General features: G+C 36.3%; 1 long non-coding RNA gene and 1 pseudogene across 1 annotated transcript; both read left to right on the top strand.

The window, feature by feature from the left end:
• The first annotated feature begins 8,083 nt into the window (after positions 1-8,083).
• On the top strand, positions 8,084-15,677 carry LOC137728170 (DNA repair protein REV1-like; annotated as a pseudogene).
• Positions 15,678-15,790: 113 nt separating this feature from the next.
• LOC137729046 (uncharacterized) lies at positions 15,791-17,471 on the top strand. Its single transcript, XR_011067959.1, has 3 exons — positions 15,791-15,851; positions 16,339-16,928; positions 17,056-17,471. It is a non-coding gene; the product is annotated as an uncharacterized lncRNA (long non-coding RNA).
• The last annotated feature ends 8,235 nt before the right edge of the window (positions 17,472-25,706 follow it).

The raw sequence follows: 25,706 nt of genomic DNA, 5'->3' as shown, positions 1-25,706 counted from the left end.
CTTTGACATCAATGTCAAATTTATTTTTAATTCATTTTAATAGTGAGTCCCTTATTCCACTAACATTTCAACCAATAAAAATTTTGTTTCAACATTTTTTTTAATAGTTTCAACCATTAAAAAGTTCTATTTAAATAATAAAATAACATTTGACAATTCGGTTAGAGAAGTACAAATTTGACATAAAATTTCAGATTGCTATATCAATCATCAATTGTAATTTGACATTTTCTTTAGAGATTTAGTCTTTAGAGTCAAATTTGACATCAATATGTATATACACGTATGGGTTTTCTTTCCATCACAACACACATACCTACACGAAACTAACTCCCCAACTCATAGAGAAAACATCCAAAGCTTTTCTTACATCATTTGTAAACTTTTATCCTTTTAAACATCCTTTGTGAACTTTTATCCTTTTAAACATCCTTTGTGAACTTTTATCCTTTTCAACATCCTTTGATCTTTTGTATATCAACAAAAGAGCAAGTGTACATATTCAAACAATTCTCAAAGAGAAGATTAGTATAAATTTATACGAGAATTAACAAGACTGTGAAGAAGTAAAAGCTTTTTCTTAGTGTTATTAAACACCCCACATTTACTAGAAATGATAAAGAAGTTTGGCATAATATATTAGCAGCAAGTAATAATACTTTAGAGAATTTGAGAGAAGAAAGAAGAAAGAGAGTATCTAAGAAATCAGTTAGCAATAACTTTAAACAAAGGTAAGACTTTAATTTATGATAGATTACCTTAATTTAGAAATTAGTGAACAACAAAAGAGAAAAATTACGCTAGACCAATATAGTTTAGTTTGTTATTTTCCATTAAGAAAGTATAACCATATTTTGCATAGTTAAGAAAATTCTCAAGCAAATACTATTATAAATCTTATTATTAGTCAAGTTGAAAATATATAATTAGAAAATAATAAGCATAATAATTTATTAAACTAGTTATTAGATTATTTTCAAAAAAAATTTGTAAATATTCAAAGATTTCCTAGTAAGAAATAAAAGAGCTCTTTAATATTATAGATAGTAAGCCAAACAAGTAGAAATTAGATCACTAGAGAAAATTAAGCAACTAAAATTAGAAGATAAAAAAAATTAATTGATAAAGAAAATTAATAGTAAAAAAAATAGCAACTGAGCAAGTAGATAAATTGCATATTAAAATAAATAGACTACTAGTTTGATGACCGATTCCCAAAACAATAGAAATACATTCAAGCTTTGAAAGAAATTAGTAAATTAGATAAATAACTAGTTGGTTTAATAGATTTTGAATCATAAATAGCCAGTAGTAATATTCCAATTAAACAAAATAATTTAATCATCCAAATTTATCTGAATATTATATCAAGTTGAATTGAAGAAAAATAGATTGACAAAGGGAGTGTGATAAATCTGAAAATGACTACCTACATATCTCCAAAAAGATGAATCAAATCACTGATGTAGTTCAAGAAAGATAATATAATGTAATAATTGTCATTGGGGATCAACTTTGACAAGTAGCTCATGGTGAGGCGAGAAGGAGATTAGTTCTCCAAGGACTTGTCTACATGTAGTTGGAGGCATTTTAGCATAGTATCGTTTGAGCTCGGCGGTGTTCCATTGTTTGGTGGTCAGAGTTCCATCCATACATTCCAAGTTGTAAGTTCCTTTGCCTTCTACTCCTACAATCTTGTAGGGGCTTTCCTAATTTGCTCCGTGCTTGCCTAGTGGTTGTTCAATATGCTCATAAGACTCCAGGCAGTTCCTTTGGCCATTTGCTCTTTTTCTCCAACCTTATGTTCAAGCATTGTAGGAAGTTTTTTTTTTTTTTTTTTTTTTTTTTTTTATTTTAAAGCTTCCACTTACCCATTACCTTGCATGTAGCGTAGGGTGAAGGTAAGATGGCAGAGGAAAACCAAATTCCTTATTGGTGTCTGTGACTTTGAAACGAGTGAACTGTAGCCCGTTACTTGTAAGTATTATAAGGGGAATACCGAAATGACCAATAATGTTCTTTCAGACAAAGGACTTTACTACTGCCCCAAGGATTATGTATAAAGGCTCTGCTTCGATCCGCTTAGAGAAGTAATATGTGGTTATTATCAAGTATTCCTTATTTTTTTGGGCTTTCTTTAGTGGTCCAACGAGATCGATGCCCCATTGCATGAAAAACCATGCCCATGTTAGAGTATTAAGTTATTCGGCATGTTGACTTTTCATAAGGGCGTACATTTGGTATTTGTCACAAATCTTAGTGCAACCAGTGACATTCTACCACATGGTGGGCCAATAAGTATCCAGTTGTCAACGCCTTCTATGGGAGTGATCTTCTGCCAGTATGGTTCCCACATATGCTAGAGTAGATGTCATTCAGAATTGGTAGAGCCTTCTTCGGAGTAACAAATAATGTGTGAGGTCCGGAGTAGGAGTGTAGGTAGAGTCTTCCACATATGACCTTATACCTCGAGGCTTTTTGGACAAGTTTCCTAGTCAAGTGGCAGTAGTCGATGATCTCGTCCATCCAGTTCTCCTTAGTGTCGATAGCGGCTACTACCTTTGGTTTAAGCTGATGAATGCTTGGGGTCGCAAGGTACTTGAATCAGATCGTTGTTGTGTTTCTTTCATGTGCAAATATAAGGATGATATAATAGCATAAGTAAGGGTGTCAAACCACAATGACTGATTAAACCTTTACAAATTACTAACTTTGTGTGAACCCTAACTAAACAATGCAAATAACAAGTTGAATTTGATTTTTGAATTGGAAACTAAAATAAAATAAAAATGGCAAAAAGATAAAGATGAATGATAGGTTGATTAAGAAACAATGGGAATGGAACTAGGGATATCGATTTCACATTACAAGCCAATTCCATGTTTATTAAGTCAAAATACATACAACTCTCTAATTTGCAACTAGGGTTCGTTTTACTTATTTATGATCATCCATTTGATGTGTGGTTGTGATCAAGTACTCCTAATATGCAACCTAGTTGTGATGTTCAACTTAGATTGACAATTAAGAATCCATTAAGAACAAGAAAACTTCAAAGAAACAAAGAAATCACATGGCAAGATGTTTGCATAGTAGTTTCTTCATTCATTCACATGTCCACCAAGATTAATCATGATGTGTACTATAACCTTGATCAAATAATTCATAAGTAGCCCTAATGGTGATCAAACATTAAGATTAACAAATAAATTAAATAATAAAATCAATGAATAAAACAAGAAAACAGATTGGTAATTTGAAAACTTTAATTTAATAACAGAGTAGTTTTGCGAAGCTACATCAAAATCCCCAGCTATGAACTTAATTACACAACATGATCACATAATATATAGATATGAAGAGAAACATGAGTGAAATTATATCCATAAAAGAAACCCCCTAAAGTAATTCTAATATGAAACTCCTTCAAGAATAGCGTGTTTGCACGGTTTCTTTGGTGGTAGCGGAAGGTGAACAGGAATAGGGTTTTGTTTCTAGAAGAAAGGCCAAAGAAAGAGAAGAGAGAGAGCTCCAAGTGTCCCCCCTTGTGTAAAAGTGATGTGAAACCTTAGTATTTATATGTTAAATGAGGCTGTAGTAGATTGCAAGGTGGTCCTAACCATTAAGCTAAGGTTTTGAACGTTTTTCTTTATTTGGCTCCTCAAAATTAGGCTAGGGATTCCAATTCCTTTCCCATTATGCACTTGGTCTTCTAATAAGCCAGATTCACTTTGGATTCTTTATTTGGGCTTCAAAATAGGCCACCAAACTTCTTTCCACAGTTGAATAAGGGTTGGCTCCAAAAATGGCATTTTTTCACTTCTTTTGACTTCAAATTGATCCTAAAGCACATGAAATTGCACACTAACACAAAATAGGGTAAAACATAACTAGTTTTAACTCTAAAACATCACAAAGAGACTAGAAATGGGTTGTATAATATATGAAATATATGAGTTATCAATCGTTGACCACAATGCATAATCGACGATTGACGCGATCTTTGCTAAAGCATCGGCGTGTCCATTCTCACTTCTGGGGATCTGTTGAAATTTTGTACTTGCTAAAGCCTTTGAGTAATGCCTTGGCTTTGGTAAGGTAGAGTCCCATCGTCAGATGATAAATAGCGTAATCACCATTGACTTGATATACTATCAGCATGAAGTCGCAATGAACTGATGGCTTATTGACTTGTAATCTCGCCGCGATCTGTAGCCTGACTAGTAATGTCTTCTATTTTGCCTCGTTGTTACTAGCCTTGAACTCTAGCTTAGTACATATTCGTTAGTTAACTAAACACAAATCTATTACTCAAACTTAGTTTACTACAAGTTATCCTAGTCAACAACAATTCATTTTTTTACTCATAATATGCGGTGTAAACTTTGTCACAAACACATATCAAATAACAACTCATAGGATGCATGTAACATATGCTAATAAATAAGATATGTGGACAAATTTAAGTAACAAAGAACAAAAGAAGTTTCTTATCGGAAAAAAACCCACATCTAGGTTAAAAAACTGAAGACTCCATATAGTCCAATCGACTAGTGCAAATAAGGTTCATACAAAGTACCACATCAAGCTCAATCCTAGATTTAATCTATGGAGCAGCTTTACCTTTGTGCAATGTTACTTTGCACGAGATGGAGACCTTTTCGATCTTCATAATGAGGCAACTCCACCCTTGAACTCTTCTCCTTGTGGCACCGAGAGTAACACATCCAATGCAAATGATATTGTGGTGTATATGATATGAAATGTGGATTAATGACCAGTTAGTTTCTCCAGTCAAACAATTGAAAGAAGAACACCAATGTGAATCCAAACTAGGTCTATTTGAAGATTTGAAACTTATAATACTAGACCATGTACAAAGCAAACCTTAACTCAGAAAACATGTGCAGAGTTGCCACAAGTTCAATGCATGAGAAAATGTTATGCAGCTAGGGTTTCAAGTGAAAAACACAAGAGAAAGGTCAAAGCTTTTTAATGCACTCTTAAAAATCAAAAACTTTCTAGCCCAAAACAAATGAGCTTTTAAGAAGATTTACGCAAGTATTTTCATGGAAGTTTTATAAATATTTAATGAAGAACATTACCCAGAAAAATGCTTGATGCTATTAGGGGATCTGAGATGGAGATAAAGACTCTATATAAAATTAATTGATCTCAACCAAAAAGAAATGAATTCCGCCAACCCTATTAAACAAAACCTTTGATTGCTGCAAACAAAGTACAAAAAGATACTTTTAAAATGTAAAAGCAATCTGAAAGACCAATGGTGAAAAACTTAATCCCGTATAAAAGGTGTCAGTCAGCCTATGTAGTCTGTCTTAAATTGTGTGCTTACCTTGCTGGAAAACAACAAGCAATTCTGACAAGACAAGGTCACTAGTCGAAATGCAACAGTAAATTAAATGTGAAATGCATATGCATGAGCAAACCTTTGAAGTGAGAGAATCGATTCCTTGACTAGATTTTTAGCAGCAACACGCCTTAATGGCATAGTAACCTAAAAACTAATTAAAGCAGGTGTGGTACATTTACAATCTTGACAAGAAAAGTCAAACACAAATATTAGCCTAATTTGTAACGACACATCCCCAAATATTTCGGTTTTTATCATTTTCAAACGTGAAATTACAAAAAAGCCCTTCGAGGATAAAAACGTTGACTTTTGTTGACTCCTGTGTTGTGTCGCGTAAGGCTATTTTCCTTGGTGTGTCCTTGTAGTACTCAGTTTTATGGATGTGTCGACGCAAGCGAAATTGAATTTGGAGCTAAAACGAAGATTTTACAGGATTCAGAACAATAAGGGTATTTTGGTAATTTTTCATTTAGAGATATTTCTCCATCATGGACAATTAGGGTGGCGACACGTGGTAGATTTTCTCCTCATTTCTGGGGTGTCCTTTTTCTCTCCTCTCGTGACTCCTCTCTCTCTAGAACCTTCTCCTCTACCTCTCTTATCTCAAACTCTCACTCTCATCATTCTCTCCCTCTCTTCAAGCACAGATGCACACCACCACTCACCACCGCATCTCCAGCGAGTACCACCACCATCTGTGGACCCTCGTTCCTCCCTTTCTCACCCTTCTGCAACCTCACTATCTCTTTAGACATCACTATGTACTTCTTCTTCCTGACGAGTTGCCATGGAATCTGGTAAGTTCTCCATGATCCCAGTTAAGGTAAGCCTCAGGACAATCCAAATGCTTCTTTTAAAGACAATCTAGTCCTGGATTTGACACTTGTACTTGGTTTAGAGGAAAATGGATGCAGAAAACACCCATGGAGCTTAAATTAGCTTTCCGGTGATGGACCCGCGACCTTGTACACTTTTTTCCAACCACTTTCCGGCCATGACTAAGAACCAAAATGGTATAACTCGAATTCCTACCCTCCTAGCTTCATTTTGGGTTTCAAATGGAGAATTTAAGTTGAGATTTGAAGTTAAACGGAGCTTGGGAATTTCCCAACAATTTTTCCAAAATTCGGCGACCCATGAGCCTAAACAAGTCAAACTCGACCAGCAACCCATAACTGGGCCCAATCCAATAATCGGACCCAATTCAATAACCCGACCTAAACCTGATTCGAGTTTCGAGCCAAATCCATGACCTATTAACCTCAACCCAAAACCAGGCCCAACCCAAAACCAACATCCAACTCGACCCAGACGTAATCCTAGTTTCCAAGATTAGCGCGTGGCCCGCACGTGGGTGTGCGTGGAGGGCTGTCATGGCTGGTACATGAAGCACACGCGCCTCTGTACGGTGCTCCACCATTGTGGATGGCGGCGCTGATGAATTTTCTTGCAAACCATTTTGGCGCGTAGGGGAATCCGAGGTCTTTTCTTAGGTTTCTCGACATGCCGAATCCGAATCCGCAATCTATTTTCCTAAATTCTATTGTTTTAGTAGAGTTTTATTAAATGGTCTCTATTTGTGTTTAGGTGCGTCGGTTAGAAATGATACCATCTTCTCTAGTTCGAGCAGCTGCCCAACAATGGAATATTTGTGAGTGGACCCCTTCTTAAATTGCATGTTTTTACAAAATATTAGGCTTGTATTCATGAAAAGCATGATTTCATGATTTTATGTTTTATGCATTATTTATGATTTATCAAATTTACGCTTTACGAAAGGTTACGAGTTATTGGATTTTTGTATATGAAATTCTATGGATTTATGAAAATGATTTATCATGGATTTATGAGATGAGGCTTTGAGCTTTTGAGCTCCAGTGATTTAATACGAGATTTTGAGATATGTTTTCGGTGCTTATCTAATGGGTCATCATACATCACATACACACACACACGAGTATGTAGACGTCTATGGCCATATGACACAGTTGAGGATATTTATGTCATACCCCCAGCTTCACTGGCGAAACTAGTGTCGAACAGCTTCACTAGCCATGGTTAGTGTCGATGTGTTATGTATATGTTTCTTCTCTGGCTTAACCTAGAGTCATACAACTTCATATTCGGGTGATGGGGCCTACCATGTTTCTTTACTGGCATAACCTAGTGTCGTACAGCTTCACCTTCGGATGATGGACAGGTTATGCCTTCAGGCGACCATAATACCCCTAGTTGAGTGCATCATTAATGTGATTTATAGATATTTTATGGATTTGCCTTCGGGCGACTATATTACCATTATTGAGCACTGGTTTACATGTACATGTTTTACGAATGTTTTTCATGGCATGCTAAAGTTTTTCAGAAAACCTATTATGTAGTACTCTATATGTGTTTTCAAAACAGGCTGTTAGTATGTTCAGAAAGGAAATAGTTTTCATATTATTAGTATTATTATTATAAACTTTGGTCGACTCACCCTTTGTTTTGCGCCCCCTTTAGGAGTTAGAATTGAGGCATTCGATCCCGGTGTCAGGGCACTTCTGCATAGGTACCTTCAAGTCTTCTCAGTGTAGGACCCATTCATTTGTTTGTACCTTTTTATAATAGTTCTTTCACATTATTCTTGATAAGTTGTATACTCTGAACACGTTTCTACATTGACATATTTCTTGCTAATTACATATTTTATTAGTATGCATGTTTGAAATGGCTTCGTCACCCTCGGTTGTCGCCCAGCACGTGCCCATCCTGGTATACGAGGATATTGGTGTCGGGGCATGTCATAATTCGTTCCTGACCACCCCAATTTGCAACAACTATTTACTTTCTTTTTACCAATTAGTACTGCGATATAGTGGTATCTTCATTTGTAAGTGAGAGATTTTCGATTCAACTCACATGGAATATCCCCTTCCCTCATAGTACAATTCGCTAAAAACAATTGTTTACTTTAAAAAAAAAATTATTTGTGATATTTAAAGACGAGGGAATTGATCACAACACCTCTAACTTGGGTGAATTTTAACTAATTGAGCTACAAACAAATCTTGTATAAGGAGAAAAAGTATTTTCAAATAACCATAAACCTTCAAAATGCTTATAGTTTACAAAAATAAGAAGTGTATTTTCTGGCAAGCACTTGAATTTTTTGTAAAAATTATTGTGCTTTTAATAAAATTTATTTCATCAAAAATGTGTATTGACATGCAAGTGTCTCCCACATAAACGGTCTCAAATTAGACAAGCCTCTCGCTTGTGGACTCATGTTGTGTTTGCTTTCTTTTGTCAATACTCATGTTTGTGTTGATAGTTTCAAATCTATGTAATATTTAGATTTACATGAAACACAATCACGTGAAAATTAGAGTATCATTGTTATTGGCCCTAAAAAAAATAAAGAAGTCCAAAAAATTAAAAAGAGTAAAAAAAAAAGCCGGGAACCAGGCCGGGTCTTCACCGTTAAAAAAAAAAAAACCGGTTACCGACGGCTCCCACCAAACATACAAATACAGTTTCTAATTTTGCCGCTTCGAATGATAAAATCTAAAATCCACCAACAGCTTCTCCAACACTCTTTCCTCCGTAGAAATGAGGTTTGAATTCGTCTCGCTCCGCCGGCTCGTCCGGCCAGCGATCCAATTCCAAGCGGAGCTTCAATTCCAAGTCTTCGAATAGTAACTCCAAGAAGAAGCAGCAGCGGACGACGGCCAACCAGAAAACCCTAGGCGCCTCTTGGGGCGCCAATTCTCTCTCCTCCTCTCGCTCCTCCTTCAAAAAAGCTCCCTTCTCCGATTTCAGCAGGTACTTTCTCTCTTCCTCTTTCGTTCATTGCCGTCAATTTTCAATTTTTGTTGAGAAATGCTTGGGGAATTGGAAAAATTGGAATTGGATGAGATCAGTAAAACTAGTTTTGTTTAATTTTGCATTCAATTTTTGAACCTGTGTACTTGTTAGTAATTTGGAGTTATATTCTGATTGGCCTTTGTGAAATTGGGTGCAGTTACATGGTAGAGAAGAACGGAAACTTCATAATCAGTTCGGTACGGAAGCTTCAGCTTCTTCACACAGTGGTTCAAATACCGGAAAAGATATTTTTCGCGGGGTTTCGATATTTGTAGACGGGTACACGGTTCCTCCCAATCAGGTTTGGTTGATTTCTTGTGATTTTCTGTTTGCCACGGTTGGCTGTTGAAAACGGATGTGATGTACAAGAAATAAAAAGAAAATGGAAAAGGAAAACTGAATCGCCAAGTTCATTAACGTTCCATTTATAGCATTAACATTTGTTGCAACTTAGTAGCGGAGAATGTATAATTTGAGCTTCCTTTTCTACTGATTTTCCTCAATGATTTGTGGCAACGATAGGGAGAAGAGTTGTTTCATTACTGCATGTGGGTTTTCTTTGACCTTGAGTTGTTGACGATAATCTGTTTCAGGAACTGCGAGGCTACATGTTGAACTAGAAAATATGAGAATTATTTTTCTAGACATCGTGTCACACATCATTTGCAGTAATCTCCCTGACAGCAAAATAAAAAATTTGAGGTTTGTATTTCTTTAATTAGTTTCAGATCAATAAAATCATGAATATCGATATTTAATTACTCTCCAATAAGTTTGATGTACGGCTCCTGATCCTAATACAGGTCTTTTAGTGGATGGCTCCCAGTGGTGAAACCCTCCTGAATTTTAGATTCAGTTGCTGCTAACAAACTCTTGAGTTGTAAGTTCATGGGCCTTTTTCTGTCTTTTCTTCTGTCTTATTTTTCTTAAAGTTTTAATTTGGTCTTCTTTTAACTGATGAGATTTAGGGCTCAGCTAAGCGTTACTACCATGTACTGACTAAGTATCTTGATACATGGGATAATTATATTAAATGCAACAAAAAGTAGCAGTTTGAAATTGGACGAGGGGTATTTGATTGAAGGAATGTTTTGTGTTGTAGCTTCTTACATGTTTCCCCTCAGTATAATTGATCAGGCTTTGATGATGTCTACTCACAGTCATCTATTTTTGTTTTCGAATGTGTGACATGAAGAGCTATATATATTTCATTAGTCAATAGTTTAATATTTTAATTGTGAGGGATTTTCATTTTCTGATTCCAGGGGTTCCTTACCAACTTGAACAGATTGCTTGCAACCAGCCAAGGCTGTCAGCCTTCTTTTCCCCAAAAGTAATCCCAGACTGTGGTGATCCTTTGAGGGATGCTGCTAATCTAGTAACATATGAAAGTGAGGTTACATCGTTGGTGGGAGCCATAGTGGAAGATACTACCGGATCTGAAGTGGGCAGATCCACAGAACACGAAGGGCAAACTAGTGGAGAATCTGATAACATTATGTTTGAGAACGACAATGGAGAACCTGGTCAGGAGCCATATGTAAGTAGTGAAAAAGATTGTGAAGTGCAAATTGTAGATATGACTACTTTGGACGCAGAAGAGGATGACAATGTAAAAGATGAACTTCAGTGTAGTACCCACCAAACATCAGCTTCAGATTGCAGCTACCGCTTCCCAAGCTCTTCAAATGTCAGGTCTATTAGAAGTCATTCAACTCTTGGGGATCCCAATTTTGTGGAAAACTATTTTTTAAGGTACTGAACTGGAAAGTAATTGTGTGCTCTCTCTCACTAGTGCCACATTTTTTAATCTTGGTTTGTGCCATCAAAAGCTATTAATGCCTTCACCTCTTTTTTTTTCTTATGATGTCTTTTGTTGAGAAGGGTATATACTTTCCACTGACACTTGTTGGCATACTCCATGATTCTTGTTGGGTATATACTTTCTACTAATATTGATCTTATGCCATTTTCAAAACCAATTATCCTGACATAGTTACCAGTTAAAACTTCACAAGGTATCTTTTGGAGGGACCCATGGAATTTGCTTATGGTGGGCAGTTCGGGCTTTGGTTGAGATGATACTTGTATATTTGCTTGTACGGTTTCAGAACTTTCTGATGTTGAGTTATATCTGTTATGTGGTTCTAAACTTCTAATGGGTGTTGTATAATTGTGAACGAACAGTATTTGGCTCCTAATCCTATTTTGTTATACTAGTTAAACTTACTTGCAGTTTTGCTGCTAATGCTATTTTGTTATTCTAGTTAAACTTATTTGCAGTTTTGTTTTACTATCATGTTGTGTCTTTGGTTACTGCAGAGCTCAAGGCTGCACTTCATAGGAATGTGGAGAAATTGGTATCGTAAGCGTTTCCCAAGTTCCTCTAAAGGGTTTAAGAGCACAGAGCCTAATCTTAATGCTTCGAAGAGTTTTCAAAGGGCTGCCATTATATTGACATGGTACCTTCCAAATCCAAGGCTGTTAAACCTGAATTTTGATTATTATATCCTTATACTTGTCTGGCAATTACTGGTCTCCCTGTGTTATCTGCTAACCAGATGGGCCTCCCTTGTGTGTTTTAAATTTTGACTTTCACTGGCCATGCTATCTGTTGAAAATCATCACTGTCGTCTTCTCCACTATTGGCCGCATATACCTTTATTATCAAGACGACTGTCATTCTTAAATCTTGTACTACAAATTCTCATCTCCAACACCAAAGTCATTTTTATTTTTCCAAACCCTTTTTAAGTTTTAACTTGTATCTTAAGGGCCAAGTTGAAAATACATGATTCCTATAATTTTATTTAATCCCGAGGGATGTTATTGATGGATTAATTAGAGTTGTAAAGTTGATTGACCTTATAGTAATATGCAATATGAATATCTTGGAAGAGATGAAGTTTTCTGTATAACTAAGAATATAACTGAGAGATAATATGCTCTTGTAGGACTGGTTTTTTTGTGTCAGTGGTCATCAGGAAACACCCTGAGTTTAAGGATAGGCCTGTGGCTGTATGCCATTCTGATATTCCAAAGGGAACTGCTGAAATTTCATCTGCAAACTACCCTGCTCGAAACTATGGTTGGTTTTGGTGACAAGTGTTTATAGCAGGGTTTTTCATTTTTTCATTTTATTTTGTCTTGGGAAGTTATATTTTGTCTTTAATAGTTTTATTTCTAACTTGCAGGAGTGAAGGCTGGGATGTTTGTTAGAGATGCCAAGGCTATTTGTCCAAACCTTGTCATTGTTCCATTTGATTTTGAAGCTTCTGAAGAGGTATGTTTCTGGAAGATTCTCATTGTTTTGGCTTAGATACTTTTTATAGAGACAACGCTCATTTTGTCATTTGTTTGCTGTATTTTACCTTGTTGACTGGGATTTTATAGGCTATTCGATCTGTTTTGTAGGTAGCTGATCAGTTCTACGACGTCTTGCATAAGCACTGCAATAAAGTACAGGTATATTTGCTTTTGGAAGCTAATTCTTAAAGTACATTGAGTTTTCAGTTGCCTTCGTGTTAATATTGAAGTTCTTGAATTTAGGCAGTAAGCTTTGATGAAGCATTTTTAGATGTCACCGGACATGGAAGGGGTAAATCCTGAGGTGTTAGCTTCAACTGTAAGAAAAGAGATCTTTGAGACAACTGGATGCTCTGCAAGTGCTGGCATAGCCATCAATATGCTTATGGCTCGCCTTGCCACTAAAACTGCTAAGCCAGATGGACTGAAAAGGTGTGCTCTTTCTTCTATTCTTTTGTGTTATTGTTTGCTTCATATTTAAAACCAACGTGGAGTTTTTTTCTTCAAATGTTTCATGTATGCCATTGTTTTTAGCCATCAACATTCAAATGAAATTTTGAATGCATAGGACGTGGAAACCTGTTGTTTTCCCTTGCCCATGCCTGTGATGGTTTTGTTTTGTCTCATTTGATGATAACATCTTGATTTATTTTCCCACAAATGTAGATATTCTTTTTCTTTTCTATATTTATATGTGTATAAGGAAGACTGTAGACTCCTTGTCATTATAATCTCCGTGTATTAAACACACACGCATCAGCCACAAACCTTTCAATGTTTATGTTTATGTAGCTCTTTCTGTTTGTGTTGGTGAAAAGTAGGACTTAGATGCTATATACCTTTTATTCCTAAGTTGTAACAGTGATTTTTCATTTTAACTTTTGGGCTTTTGTATTGAATTTCAAATGACTATCAGTTTGTAACAGGGATATGGACAGCTCATGGAATACTCTTTCCTATACACACTTACATTGTTTTTTAGTACATCAGGTGGATGATTATTTACATCAACTTCCAATCAAGGAACTTCCAGGTATAGAACACACTTTAGAGCAGAAGTTGAAGAAACAAAATGTTCAGACGTGTGGACAGTTGCATATGATTTCAAAGGTTTATTTATTTATTTTTTTATCTGGGTCTTGATTTTCTTTCTTCATCTACTGAGATGGTTCAGTTGTACTTTATCAGGAGTAACTTGCAATATTTAAATCAGCTTTTCTGAGATGAGAAGACCATGATCTCAATGGTTTTAGTTAAATTTATGCTTGATGTTTTGTTTTCTAAGTAGAGGAAATTATTAAAAATGGTTATGGAGACAGCTAAGTATACTGTATACATGGAAGTATAAACTTTATGAAGGGCAATTATTTATAGAAGACTGTTTCACACTACAATTCTATATAGCAAGGAAATTATTGTCCCAATATTCTCTCTAACTTTAGACAAATTTATTTATTTATTTATTTTTTTTTTTTTGTGTGTTTTAACCACCATACCATCATTGCTTACGTGTGGTTTTGTGCAGGATTGCAAGTCTATTGGTGCTGAAGAGAATTGGGGCGTGAGGTTCAAGGATTGGAAAGATGTCGGTAGTCTGTTAAACTGTTTTAAAAGGGAACTATTCCTGACATTCTAAATATCTAATTGTGCACTCGGTATTCAAACTCCAGTGCTAAATAGTCTGTCTAGTGGTGAACCTTCTCTGGACCAGGTTTCTGAACCACCACCTTTATGTCATCTTGATTTGGGAGTTATTGAGAGTCTTCCTCCAGAATTATTTACGGAACTAAATGGAATCTATGGTGGGAAGTTAGTTGATTATGTTGCTAAAAATAAACGAGAAAATTCCAGTGCTACTGTAGCACATGAACAAGTAAATGGTAATGTTTCTTTTATTTTTCCATAACTGTATTCATTGCAAACTCCATTATATTTCCCTTGTCCTGATATACATAATGGCTTTTCTACTTAGGTGCAAGGAGGGGGGTTGAGAGACCACTCGTTAAGGATGTGGTCCCCAAGAACGAAACAGCAGTAGAAATCAGGGTAAATTTTGTTTTCCAACTTTTTCTATTTCTTCTGCAGTTCTATTCTATTTTGCCAATGCTTCATATATTCAGCCAGTATCTTTCATCAGAATTACGTAAAAGAAACCTTCTCTGTTGGACTTCAGATTAACTATAAGTTGACTTTCTATTTTACAAGCAATCTAGCTGTTTGCTCAGTTTCGATAATAATAGCAATAGGTGATATGGCTGTAGTTGTGATGCAATGTTAAGTTTAGATAACATTCCTGCCTTGTTTTGGACAGTACTAAATCAAGTTGTGGTTGGATTTTGAACTTTTTTATATAAGAATCCCTGTGTTTTTTTTCCATCTGTTGCAAATGTTAAATGAAGGCTCAGTTGGTTTATCTTGTTCTTACGCCCCTTCTTTCGATGCCTATGTTTTTATTCCAGAAAAAATATATTGTTATTGAGAATCTCTTGTTCTAGTTGTCTATTGTATGTCCACGTTTTAGACTTCTATAGTTATACAATTGGTATCTCTCCTCATGTGATATAGCATACAATAGTAGAAGAAGAAGCAATTCCTTCTGCTGTGGTGGGAGGGAACCATCAAGTGGAAGTTTCTACATCAGGTCTTGGAAACACTGATGTAATGCCGTCATCTTTAAGTCAAACAGATACCTCAGTGTTGCAACAGTTGCCTCAAGAACTGAGTACTCGGGCAGCTTCCTGCACACAGGAAAAATGACGTATCTTCAAGTGCTTCCTTGGGCCCTCCTGCAGAAAAGCCTCCGGAATTATTAGGTCCAAGTAACAAGGATCATTCGGGACCAAGTGATCCTGCTTTGAACCACAAACTTTGGATTGGAAGTCCTCCTGGGTGGGTTGATGAGTTCAAATCCAGCAAGTGCATGGTGTTAAATGTTTTTGCTGAGTTGTATTACAAATCAGGGTCAAGTCAAAATTTATCCACCATTCTGCGAAATACTATTTTGGAATCTCAACATCCTCCGGATCCAAGTTCTGACAGCTGGATTGAAGCTGTATACAGCTTCTCTGAGCTTCTCTGGGAGTATATTAACGTAAAGATTGACTCAGATATTGAAGAGATCTATGTTTGTTTTCGTCTTCTTAGAAGCTAAATATAGATGCCGATTGAGATCTATGTTTGTTTGTGACCTGTTTTTGCTTGCTTTTATATTTTTGAACGTTAATTAGTTACTTTTAACTGATTGGAGTTTATATGTTCTATCAGGTTTACAATGAATTCAAAATTTTTCGTACAAGTTTACAACGATGTCTTTCCTTACCTTCAGGTGAGTAGTTATGTTTACATTTTGTAGTGCATTTATGGAAACAATCAAATCTTACTGTAGATTTGAATATAATAATTTCTTATACCCAAAGTCCATGTGTTTCCAAAATCATAATTCTCAATATCTGTTTTCCTACGACAGTAGCATCTGCATACAGATAACATTTTTCTCTGATAAATACTAGGGCTGCCACCCTACCTGGGATGAGCTAGAAGTTATGGCCAAGAACAGCTAACTTCAGACTAAAGAAAAAACACTAGCCAACTGAAGTATTTTTTTTGTATTTGACATGAGCGATGCGACTAATTTATTCATGTACTGCATTTTTAATCTGTTTAATATTGTCAGACCTATGATTTTCCTTGTCATCCACCTCGTGGTTTGTAGAGTTTTCACTGTTAAGTATTATGATCCACTATTTTCATGTTTTAATCTTTCCTGTGTTCTGCTAATTCTTCCTCACGGTTGTCTTGATTTAATCTTATAGGCGTCTGTCGCTGAGAGTTGTGGAGGAAACTTGCACATATAGCTAGACTTGTGCTTCTTGTCATTTGACTACACATTGTGCTGATTTTAACATGCCTTCCATTTCTCAGCAAGGTGTACCTTGCAATCATAAGTTCGACGTCCAGGTTAGGTATTCACATCCGTTTTCCATCAATACAGGTGACATTGCATTCCTGTTGCTTCAAAGCTTGTATGTTTCTGAGGATTGTTTACGTCATTGATACCTGTATTAATTTGATTCCGTGATTAACATAACCTTGCAATCATAAGTTCGATGTCCAGGTTAGGTATTCACATCCGCTTTCCATCAATACAGGTGAGATTGCATTCCTGTTGCTTCAAAGCTTGTATGTTTCTGAGGATTGTTTACGTCATTGATACCTGTATTAATTTGATTCGGTGATTAACATATGACCTTGGTAATTTACGTGTGATCACAGCAGGATGTGAGATTACGGTGATGAAACATTATGAAGGGCCTCTATCCAAAGATTTTGGGAAGAGATAAGGAGAAGGAAGAAGCTTAATGAAAGAATCTATCTCCAGTGGGCCTTCGTTCCCTACACTATGGTAATTGGCCTTAAACTTAGGGCTGACAGCAATTTTGGTTCACAATGACAATATACGGTAACATCGAAGAATAGTGCTAGATGGACCACAAATTTGTTTGATACCTACTCGTTATCTTGATTCTCAGACAGGCAATGCTTCACTCCTCAAGAGCGATTGAGTTCGTGAAGGACTTGCAGAGGCAAAGTAAAGGGACTCCAAGATGAGCTTGAACATAACTCAAATGATGAAGGAGCTTCTGAGATTTTTGTTCCTTGAACTGCATCGTTTGGTAAACTACAAGGTCAAGTTTGGGTCAGTCAAAACTACTTGGACTGAATTGAAACATAACTTTGGCGACCAGAAGTGATATTTGGCCTAATTGGTATATGGCTACTAGCCTCTTAGTATAAGGTTTAGGTATTGTAATATTTAAGTATATGGTGGCAGACCTACAATGAGGTCAATAAAGTGAATTGACTTCGATGCTTTTTTTTTGTTAATCTACAAAAATCTGAGTAAATATGCAGATATGGATATAGTTATATTGCCGAGCAAATGTTTTCCTCTGAACTCTTTAAGTTTAAATCACCTCCCTCCCTCGTTTTAGATTGATTTTTCATTTTATCACAAAGGTTGAATTTCATTAAGGCTTTTTAGCCAAAATGGTCCCTTAGATTTGCATAACATATTACATTGGTCCTTAAGATTGAAAATCAATAGAAATGGTCCCTGAGATTGTCCACCATCAATTATTTTGGTCATTCCGTTAAAAACTCCGTTAAGTGTCCCGAAGCTCTTGGCCAGAAGTTTGGGCAATTTTCAAAGCTTTGTAACTCAATCGTTTCTTAACCAAATTCGACCCATAATATATCAAAATGAAGATAGGAAAATGTAGAACAAGATTATAGCTATTTGGAAGCCCAATGGTTGCTGGAGATGGCCGGAAAATAGTCTGAAAGGTGACTGTTCCACGGCAAAACTGGAAAACTCATCAGAAATTGGGTAAACTTTAAACGTTCATAACTTCTTCAATATTCAACAAAATTGAGTGATTCAAAAATAAAAATCATACTTCTCGACGATAGGAAGAGCATGGTATCTTTCTTGATGGCTAGATCGCTGTGGTTTGGCCAGAAAACAGCTTGAAAGTGGCTGTCTTGGTCTTAAGTTAACCACTTTCGAGCCATTTTTCTGCCAAACCACGGTGAATTAGCTGTCTATAAAGGTACCATTTTCTTCGTCTTGTTGAGAAGTATGATTTTTGTTTTTGAATCACTTGATTTCGTTAAGTATTGAAGAAGTTATGAACGTTTAAATTTTACCCAGTTTTAAGTGAGTTTTCCGCCGCGGACCAGTCACCTTTCAGACTATTTTCCGACCATTTCCAGCAATCATTGGGCTTCCAAATAGCTATAATCTTGTTCTACACTTTCCTTTGTTCATTTTGATATATTAAGGATTGAATTTGATTAAGAAATGATTGAGTTACGAAGCTTTGAAAATTGCCTAAATTTCTGGCCAAGAGCTCTGGGATACTTAGCGAAGTTTTTAACTGAAGGACCAAAATAATGGATGGTGGACAATCTCAGCGACCATTTCTATTGATTTTCAATCTTAGGGACCAAAGTGATTTGTTATGCAAATCTCAGGGACTATTTTGGCTAAAAAGTCTTTCATTAATAAATGGATGGTTGGAAGAGAAAAGGGTGTGGCCTTATTTAATTTTTTTTTTTTTTTTTTTTTGAACAAACGATATTATAATAGAATTTTACGGGATAATTTTCATTGTATTACTTCCTTGAAATATATACAAATACAATCCTTGTTCTATATGGAAACAATAATCAATAAAGGACACAACAATTAATCCTTCCTAATAAAGGACTCCTAATATTTACAATATATTTACATACTTATTTTTAATGACTCACGTTTACACTCCCCCTCAAGTTGGTGCATAGATATCACACATGCCCAATTTGACAAGTGAGTCATCAAATTTTCGACTACACACTACATGAGTAAGAACATCCGCAAGTTGCTCATTTGAATTCACAAACAGTATTGATACAATCTTCTTTTCAAGCTTCTCTTTAATAAAATGTTGATCGACCTCCACATGCATCGTTCTATCATGCTGCATTGGATTATCAGCTATATCACTTGCTGACTTGTTGTCACAATAAAACTTCATGGTATCCTTCGGTTTATACCCAAGTCCCCAAAGAAGTTTTCGTAGCCAGAGGATTTCACAAATTCCTTAAGCCATACCTCTATATTCGGCCTCAGTTGAAGACCATGACACCACCTTCTGTTTCTTACTTTGCCATGTCATCAAATTCCCTCCAAAAAAGGTAAAGTACCCAGAAGTAGTCGTCTATCAGTTACATCACCTGCCCAATCTGCATCAGTAAACCCTTCAATTCTCAAATGCCCGTGTTTCCTATACAATACTCATTTTCCAGGTGCCAACTTCAAGTATGCCAAGATACGCATAACAACAACCATATGATCCACACTCTGTGAATGCATGAACTGACTCACAACACTCATAGCATAGGCAATATCAGTTCGAGTATGTGCCAAATAAATCAGTCTCCCTACAAGCCTCTAATACCTACCTTTATCAACCGGTTTCTGACTTGGATCCAAACACAAATGATATTTCTCAACAATAGGAGTCTCTATCGGCTTACATCCCAACATACTAGTCTCTTTTAATAAATCCAGTACATACTTACGTTAAGACAAGAAGATACCTTTAGACGAGCGAGCAACTTCAACTCCTAGAAAATACTTCAAATCTCCTAAATCCTTCATTTCGAATTCGACCGCAAGGTTTCCTTGCAACTTGGACATCTCGTCAACATCATCTCCTGTTATAATCATGTCATCTACATAGATAATCAAGGTTGTTACTTTATTTTGTTTACACTTCACAAATAAAGTATGATCAGAATGACTTTGCTGATATCCATTCCTTTTCATGACTTGAGTAAATCTATCAAACCATGCACGAGGTGATTGCTTAAGTTCATAGAGTGACTTACACAACCGACATACTCTGGTGTTCCCACCATTGCTATATCCAGGAGGAAAATCCATATATACTTATTCCTCCAAATTCCCATGGACAAACGCATTCTTCACATCAAACTGTTTTAATGGCCAGTCCATGTTTGTAGCTAAAGAGATAAGAACACATACCGTATTCATCTTGGCAACCGGGGAGAAAGTCTCTTGATAATCCACCTCATATGTTTGGGTATACCCTTTAGCCACCAACGTTGCTTTGTATCTATCTACCGTTCCATCAACCTTATATTTAACTGTAAATACCCATCGGCATCCCACTGTCTTCTTTTCTGTGGGTAGCTTCATTCACATTCCCTTCAGGAGAAAACCTATCAGGAGGCACACCTCTATTTTCCTTTGGTGGCAATTTAGAACTACTCACATTATTACTTGGATTAGTTACACAATCATTTACGATACTTACCTCAAGCATATTTAACGAGGATGTATTAGGCGGCACTTTGGAACTAGAGAGAGAGAATGTATTAGGCTCGGCAAGGGCATATGTAATGGGCTTGGCAAGGGACTGTTGAACAACAGGGCATTCCTCAGCAGTAGCTGGCCGAGACTCTCTTATGGGTTCAGTTAGATTCAACCGTAAATCACCAATATCAGCCACAAAACTTCCTGCCAAGTTGTCTATACACTCGGTACCCACTTTACATTCGACACCAACAGTTCCAGGTCTTACACGTTGTTCAATAATCACATCTCCCCCTAAATCCAACCAACTCAGATTACCAATAGTGTTCTCCCCTAGTGATATGAAGTTGAAGGTACAGAAGTGTAGAAATATTCCGTTTCAGAGAAGGTCACATCCATGGTCACGTACATATATCGAGTCTCAAGATGGTAACACTTATATCCCTTTTGGTGAGAAGAAAAGCCCTATAAAGACACACCGTAGTGCACGGATCCAATTTACTACGATGTATTTTCTGAATATGAACATAAGCCACACAACCAAAGACTCGAGGAGTGAGAGTATTACTTGACACCATTGGAGCATGTTGTGTGAAGACTTAAAGTGGTGTTTGAAAACCAACCACCAGAGAAGGCATACGATTAATGACATACACGGCATAAGTAACAGCGTCAGGCCAAAAACATTGAGGAACCGAGGCCCCAAAGAGCAAGGCACGGGTCGTTTCCAAAATGTGGCGATTTTTACGCTCCGCAACCCCATTTTGTTGTGGAGTATGCAGACACGTGGTTTCATGGATAGTCCCTTGATCATGTAGAAACTCTAACAACTCAAAATTAATGTATTCTCATCCGTTATCAGAACAAAGAACTTTGATAACAGAAGAATATTATGTCTGAATCATCTGAGCAAAGGACCAAAATATGACCCTAACATCTCTTTTATTTTTCAACACATAAAGCCATGTCATACGAGTGCAATCATTAACAAATGTAACAAACCACTAAATTCCTGAACAAGTAGTAATTGGAGAAGGCCCCCCAAACATCGGAATGCACAAGATCAAACGGAAAAGGTCTTTTATTCATACTAAGAGGAAACGAAGCACGATGACTTTTAGCAAGAATACATACTTCACAATGTAAGTCTGATTCATTTATTCCACTAAATAAATGAGGCAACATATGCCTTAAATATCTAAAAGATGCATGCCCTAATCAACGATGCAATAATCATACTTTTTGTAGATTACTATCACAGAACACTCGTACTGCATGAGCTTTGCCAAGAACGACATCATCCACATAGTACAACCTCTCTTTTCTAGTGCCACGCCCAATTATCTCCTTGATCTGAATATCCTGAAGTAGACAAAAGGACGGATATTAGAACAACACAATTTAATTGTTCAGTAACTTGTGGTATGGAAAGTAAATGATGTGATAAAGACGGAACAAGTAAGCATCAGTGTAAAGGGAGAGAAACCGTGAGATACACGGTGCCAGCACCAACAACAGGGGCATGAATACCATTGGCGGCGACAATATATTCCCTGTGAGATGTTGTCATATATTGAAACATATTCTTATCATATGTCATATGATCCGTTACACCAGAGTCCAGAATCCAACATGTATAATGCTCAGTATTGAAGGCCAAAAGAACATGCCCTACAGTACCTGCGGTGAAGGACGAGTCACCATGGGTAGGATGAGCAAACAAGGTTTGACTTGGGTTATTGGAATTAGTCTCGGCCTCCTTAGCTTTCGGTGAAGCAGTAGCTAGGGAGGCACGGCCTCCATTATTTCCCACACTTCCACACTCATTTACACACTGTTTTTTCTTCAATTCCAGAAAGCAATCAGGCACCCCATGCTTGGCAAAACATGTATCCTCAGTATGACGGGTTTGTCCACAGAAAGTACATTCCAAATCATCTTTATTTTCTCAGGTAAAGGGACGAGAATTTAAAGATTGATTAGAAGGATTATTAGGATGAGGGGCACTAGTTGGCCAAGAGACCATGGCCATGGACAACAACCTTCCTTGGTTGTTACTCCCACCCATCATAGTGGCATGTCATTGTGCTTCACGCTGAACAACAAAAAACACCTCCTCAACATATGGTAAGGGTTGAGTATGTAGAATATCACTACATACTTTATCAAAGATATCATCCAAACTTGCCAAAAAAGCATACACACGATTAATTTAAATTTCTTCTCGAAGGGTCTTGAGATCCACAACACACTCTATCTTAATTGGTCTCCTTTGATCTAACTCCTGCCAAACGGACTTGAGGTCAGCGTAATATACACCAACTGGTTAGCCCTTTTGATGTAGTCTGAAAGATTTAACCTTCAATTCATAAATTTGAGAAATATCTGAACCATCATAATAGGTCCGAGCCATTTCTTCCCAAACTTCTTTGGCAGTACATAGGTGAATAAAAAATCCCATGATAACAGGTTCCATGGAATTGATCAACCACCCTTTTACTATTGCATTCCCTGTCTCCCACGTCTCATACTTAGCACTATCCTCAGCAGGTTCCTTGGTAATCCCAGTCACAAAGCCCTTCTTATCACGTCCAGCGATGTGCCTCTCTAAAACCTTGGACCAAAGAGGATAATTTTATCCATTTAGTTTCACGGTGTTTAGTACAGCAGACGCATCACTCTGACTAACGACAGGATTCAATACTGGATTATTAGTTGTGTTACGAACACTGACCTCCAATTTCAACACGCCACTGCCTTCGCAGATGCCATTCTACTTTACACAAATCTGCAAAGCCAACACTGTACTTGCACGTTGAATCGATGATGCACCACGTTGCTGCACACATGACAATATTACATACACACACACACAACCAAATTGAGTTATGCGAGAAAAATTGCGGAAAACCAGTCGACTGAGCACAGCGGAAAAAACTAGGGTTACGCTAGCCTTGGCTCTGATGCGAAATAGAATTTTACGGGATAATTTTTATTATATTACTTCCTTGAAATATATACAAATGCAGTCCTTGTTCTATATGGAAACAATAATCAATAAAGGACACAACAATTAATCATTCCTAATAAAGGACTCCTAATATTGACAATATATTTACATACTTATTTTTAATGACTCACGTTTACAATTATCTACACTAAGTGGGTGGGGGAATGGTTAAGCCTCACAATGGGAAAAAAATAATGGGTTCAAATTTAACTTTGGCGAAAATCATACCTAAGACCTCTCACATACAAGTGAAGAGGAATACTACTAAACTGTAATACTAAGTGGTGGATGTGGCCTTATTAAAACCTTGCCATAACAAAACCCATGAAGAAAATCTGGTCAAGAAAAAAAAGTACCAACACCTCCACGTAGCATGTACAATCAAAAGCCTACATCCGAAATGATCTTAGACATCAATAAAGTTGGCTTATCTTTCTATTTAGAGCATGTTTACTTAATAAAAATAGGAAAAATGAATGGACCGGAAATCATAATAATAGAAGGAAGGAATCAAAACTCGTAGTCGATCTGATTTTATATTTTCTTTTATATTTGATTACGGATTTAAAGAGAAAACTTGTAATTTTTCAATTGTTTACACGTAATGAAATGTAGGGAAAACTTAAGGAGTGAAATGATTTTCTTATCTATATTTTAGCAAATGCATGTCAAGAAATCAAAATAATTATAATTCCTATTTATGGGATTGGATGAATCAAACATCACATTTCGAATGCTTGTATGTATAAATATTCTTGCCTATTTTATAGAATGACGTATGCTTGCAATATGTTTTGGTTTATCTTTGTTTTGTTGATAAATGAAGCATTTTTTTAAAATGATCGAAAATGTTTTTAGAGAAAATATTTTTAAGCTTTAAAAACACTTAAAGTGAATTACAACTTCTCCTTGTAATTTTAATTTTTTTTTTTAACAAATAATAAGATAATTACACTAAATTTATTTAAATTTGGGAGGTGACGATCCAAATTGGGTTACATTAAATAGTTCATAGCTTAGCTAAACTCATATATGCTTCTTCAAATAGTTTATAGCTTTATAACATTTTGAGTTTGAAAAATGCAATTGGTCAAATCCAAATGTCAGCCAAGCGGAGTAAAAGTGCATTACAGTATTGTTGGTCTCCAATGACACGTTTGGTGACACCCAAAAGGGGACAGAGATCCAGCCGGATTTCATCCCACCAAATCCTGAGGATCTAGAGATCCGGACTATTGAAATTTGATCAAACGGCTACAAATAAGGACTTTTTTGAAAAATGATAATAATTATAGCTGTTGAATCAAACTTTAAAGATCCAGATCTTCGGATCCTTAGGACTTGATGGAAGAGATCCGGCTGGGTTCTTCGTCCCCCAAAAGGAATCACCTTTCAACGCCGAGACATGTTCATACATTGCCTGCCTGGTAAGCTGTTTGCTCACCTTGCAGGGACAACAATATCTGTTTAATTAAAATAATCTCTCTTTTTCTCTTCTTCTACACCTATGTTTAATTATGTTCATTGTATCTCTTTAGTTTAATCAATCCAGCAGACATATATAAAGAGCGGTAGTAATGACAGAATCATTGATTTCTAGAGCGATACAAGGATAGGTAAAAACAAGAATTGAATACTGACCATAGATATAAAGGTAAATGTTCTATCATGAATAGAGCAAGCTTCAGTGGAAAATGATTTGTACACACCATGTTTGTTCTTTTGCATACACTTGCTTAAAATAGTTCATTTATTTTTGGGAACTTTAACGAAAAACTTCTGGTACTGTTCATTTTAACGAAAGACCACATTTTTACACTAAAAGGTCAATCTTTGTACTATTCATCCTTTTACCCTTTATTTTGTCCTTATCTTTAAAACTCAAAATTTTCAAATCATTTTCATTAGTTTTCTTTTTACTTCATTCGATATAAAGATCAAAACTATATAAAAGTGTGCATGAAGAGGAAAAGGAAGTGTGAAAATCTTTTCTGCTATATACCTCCGTATCTAGTCAAACATGTGGTGCTACTAATTAACTCCCGCCTTTGACCTGTGCATAATTAAAAAGATTAATTGGATTTCCATTTTCCACCAACTTAAGCTTTTTTAAGATTATGGACAGTTGCAATTGGTAGATTACCTTTGTCGTTGGTCATTCTTCTTTAATTTACTGTGTTGCAAATTCAAACCCTTCTTGTGCCTTTCGTGGAGAATGTTGTAATGAGCTGATTGAGCAGTCAGTGAGGTGCGAGTCTGTTTTGAGAATGAATCCGATATTAATGAGA

This window comes from Pyrus communis, chromosome 3 (genome assembly GCF_963583255.1).
Source record: "Pyrus communis chromosome 3, drPyrComm1.1, whole genome shotgun sequence".
Lineage (NCBI taxonomy): Eukaryota > Viridiplantae > Streptophyta > Magnoliopsida > Rosales > Rosaceae > Pyrus > Pyrus communis.
Note: the sequence above shows the minus strand (reverse complement) of the source record. Positions and strands in the feature narration are given on the sequence as shown.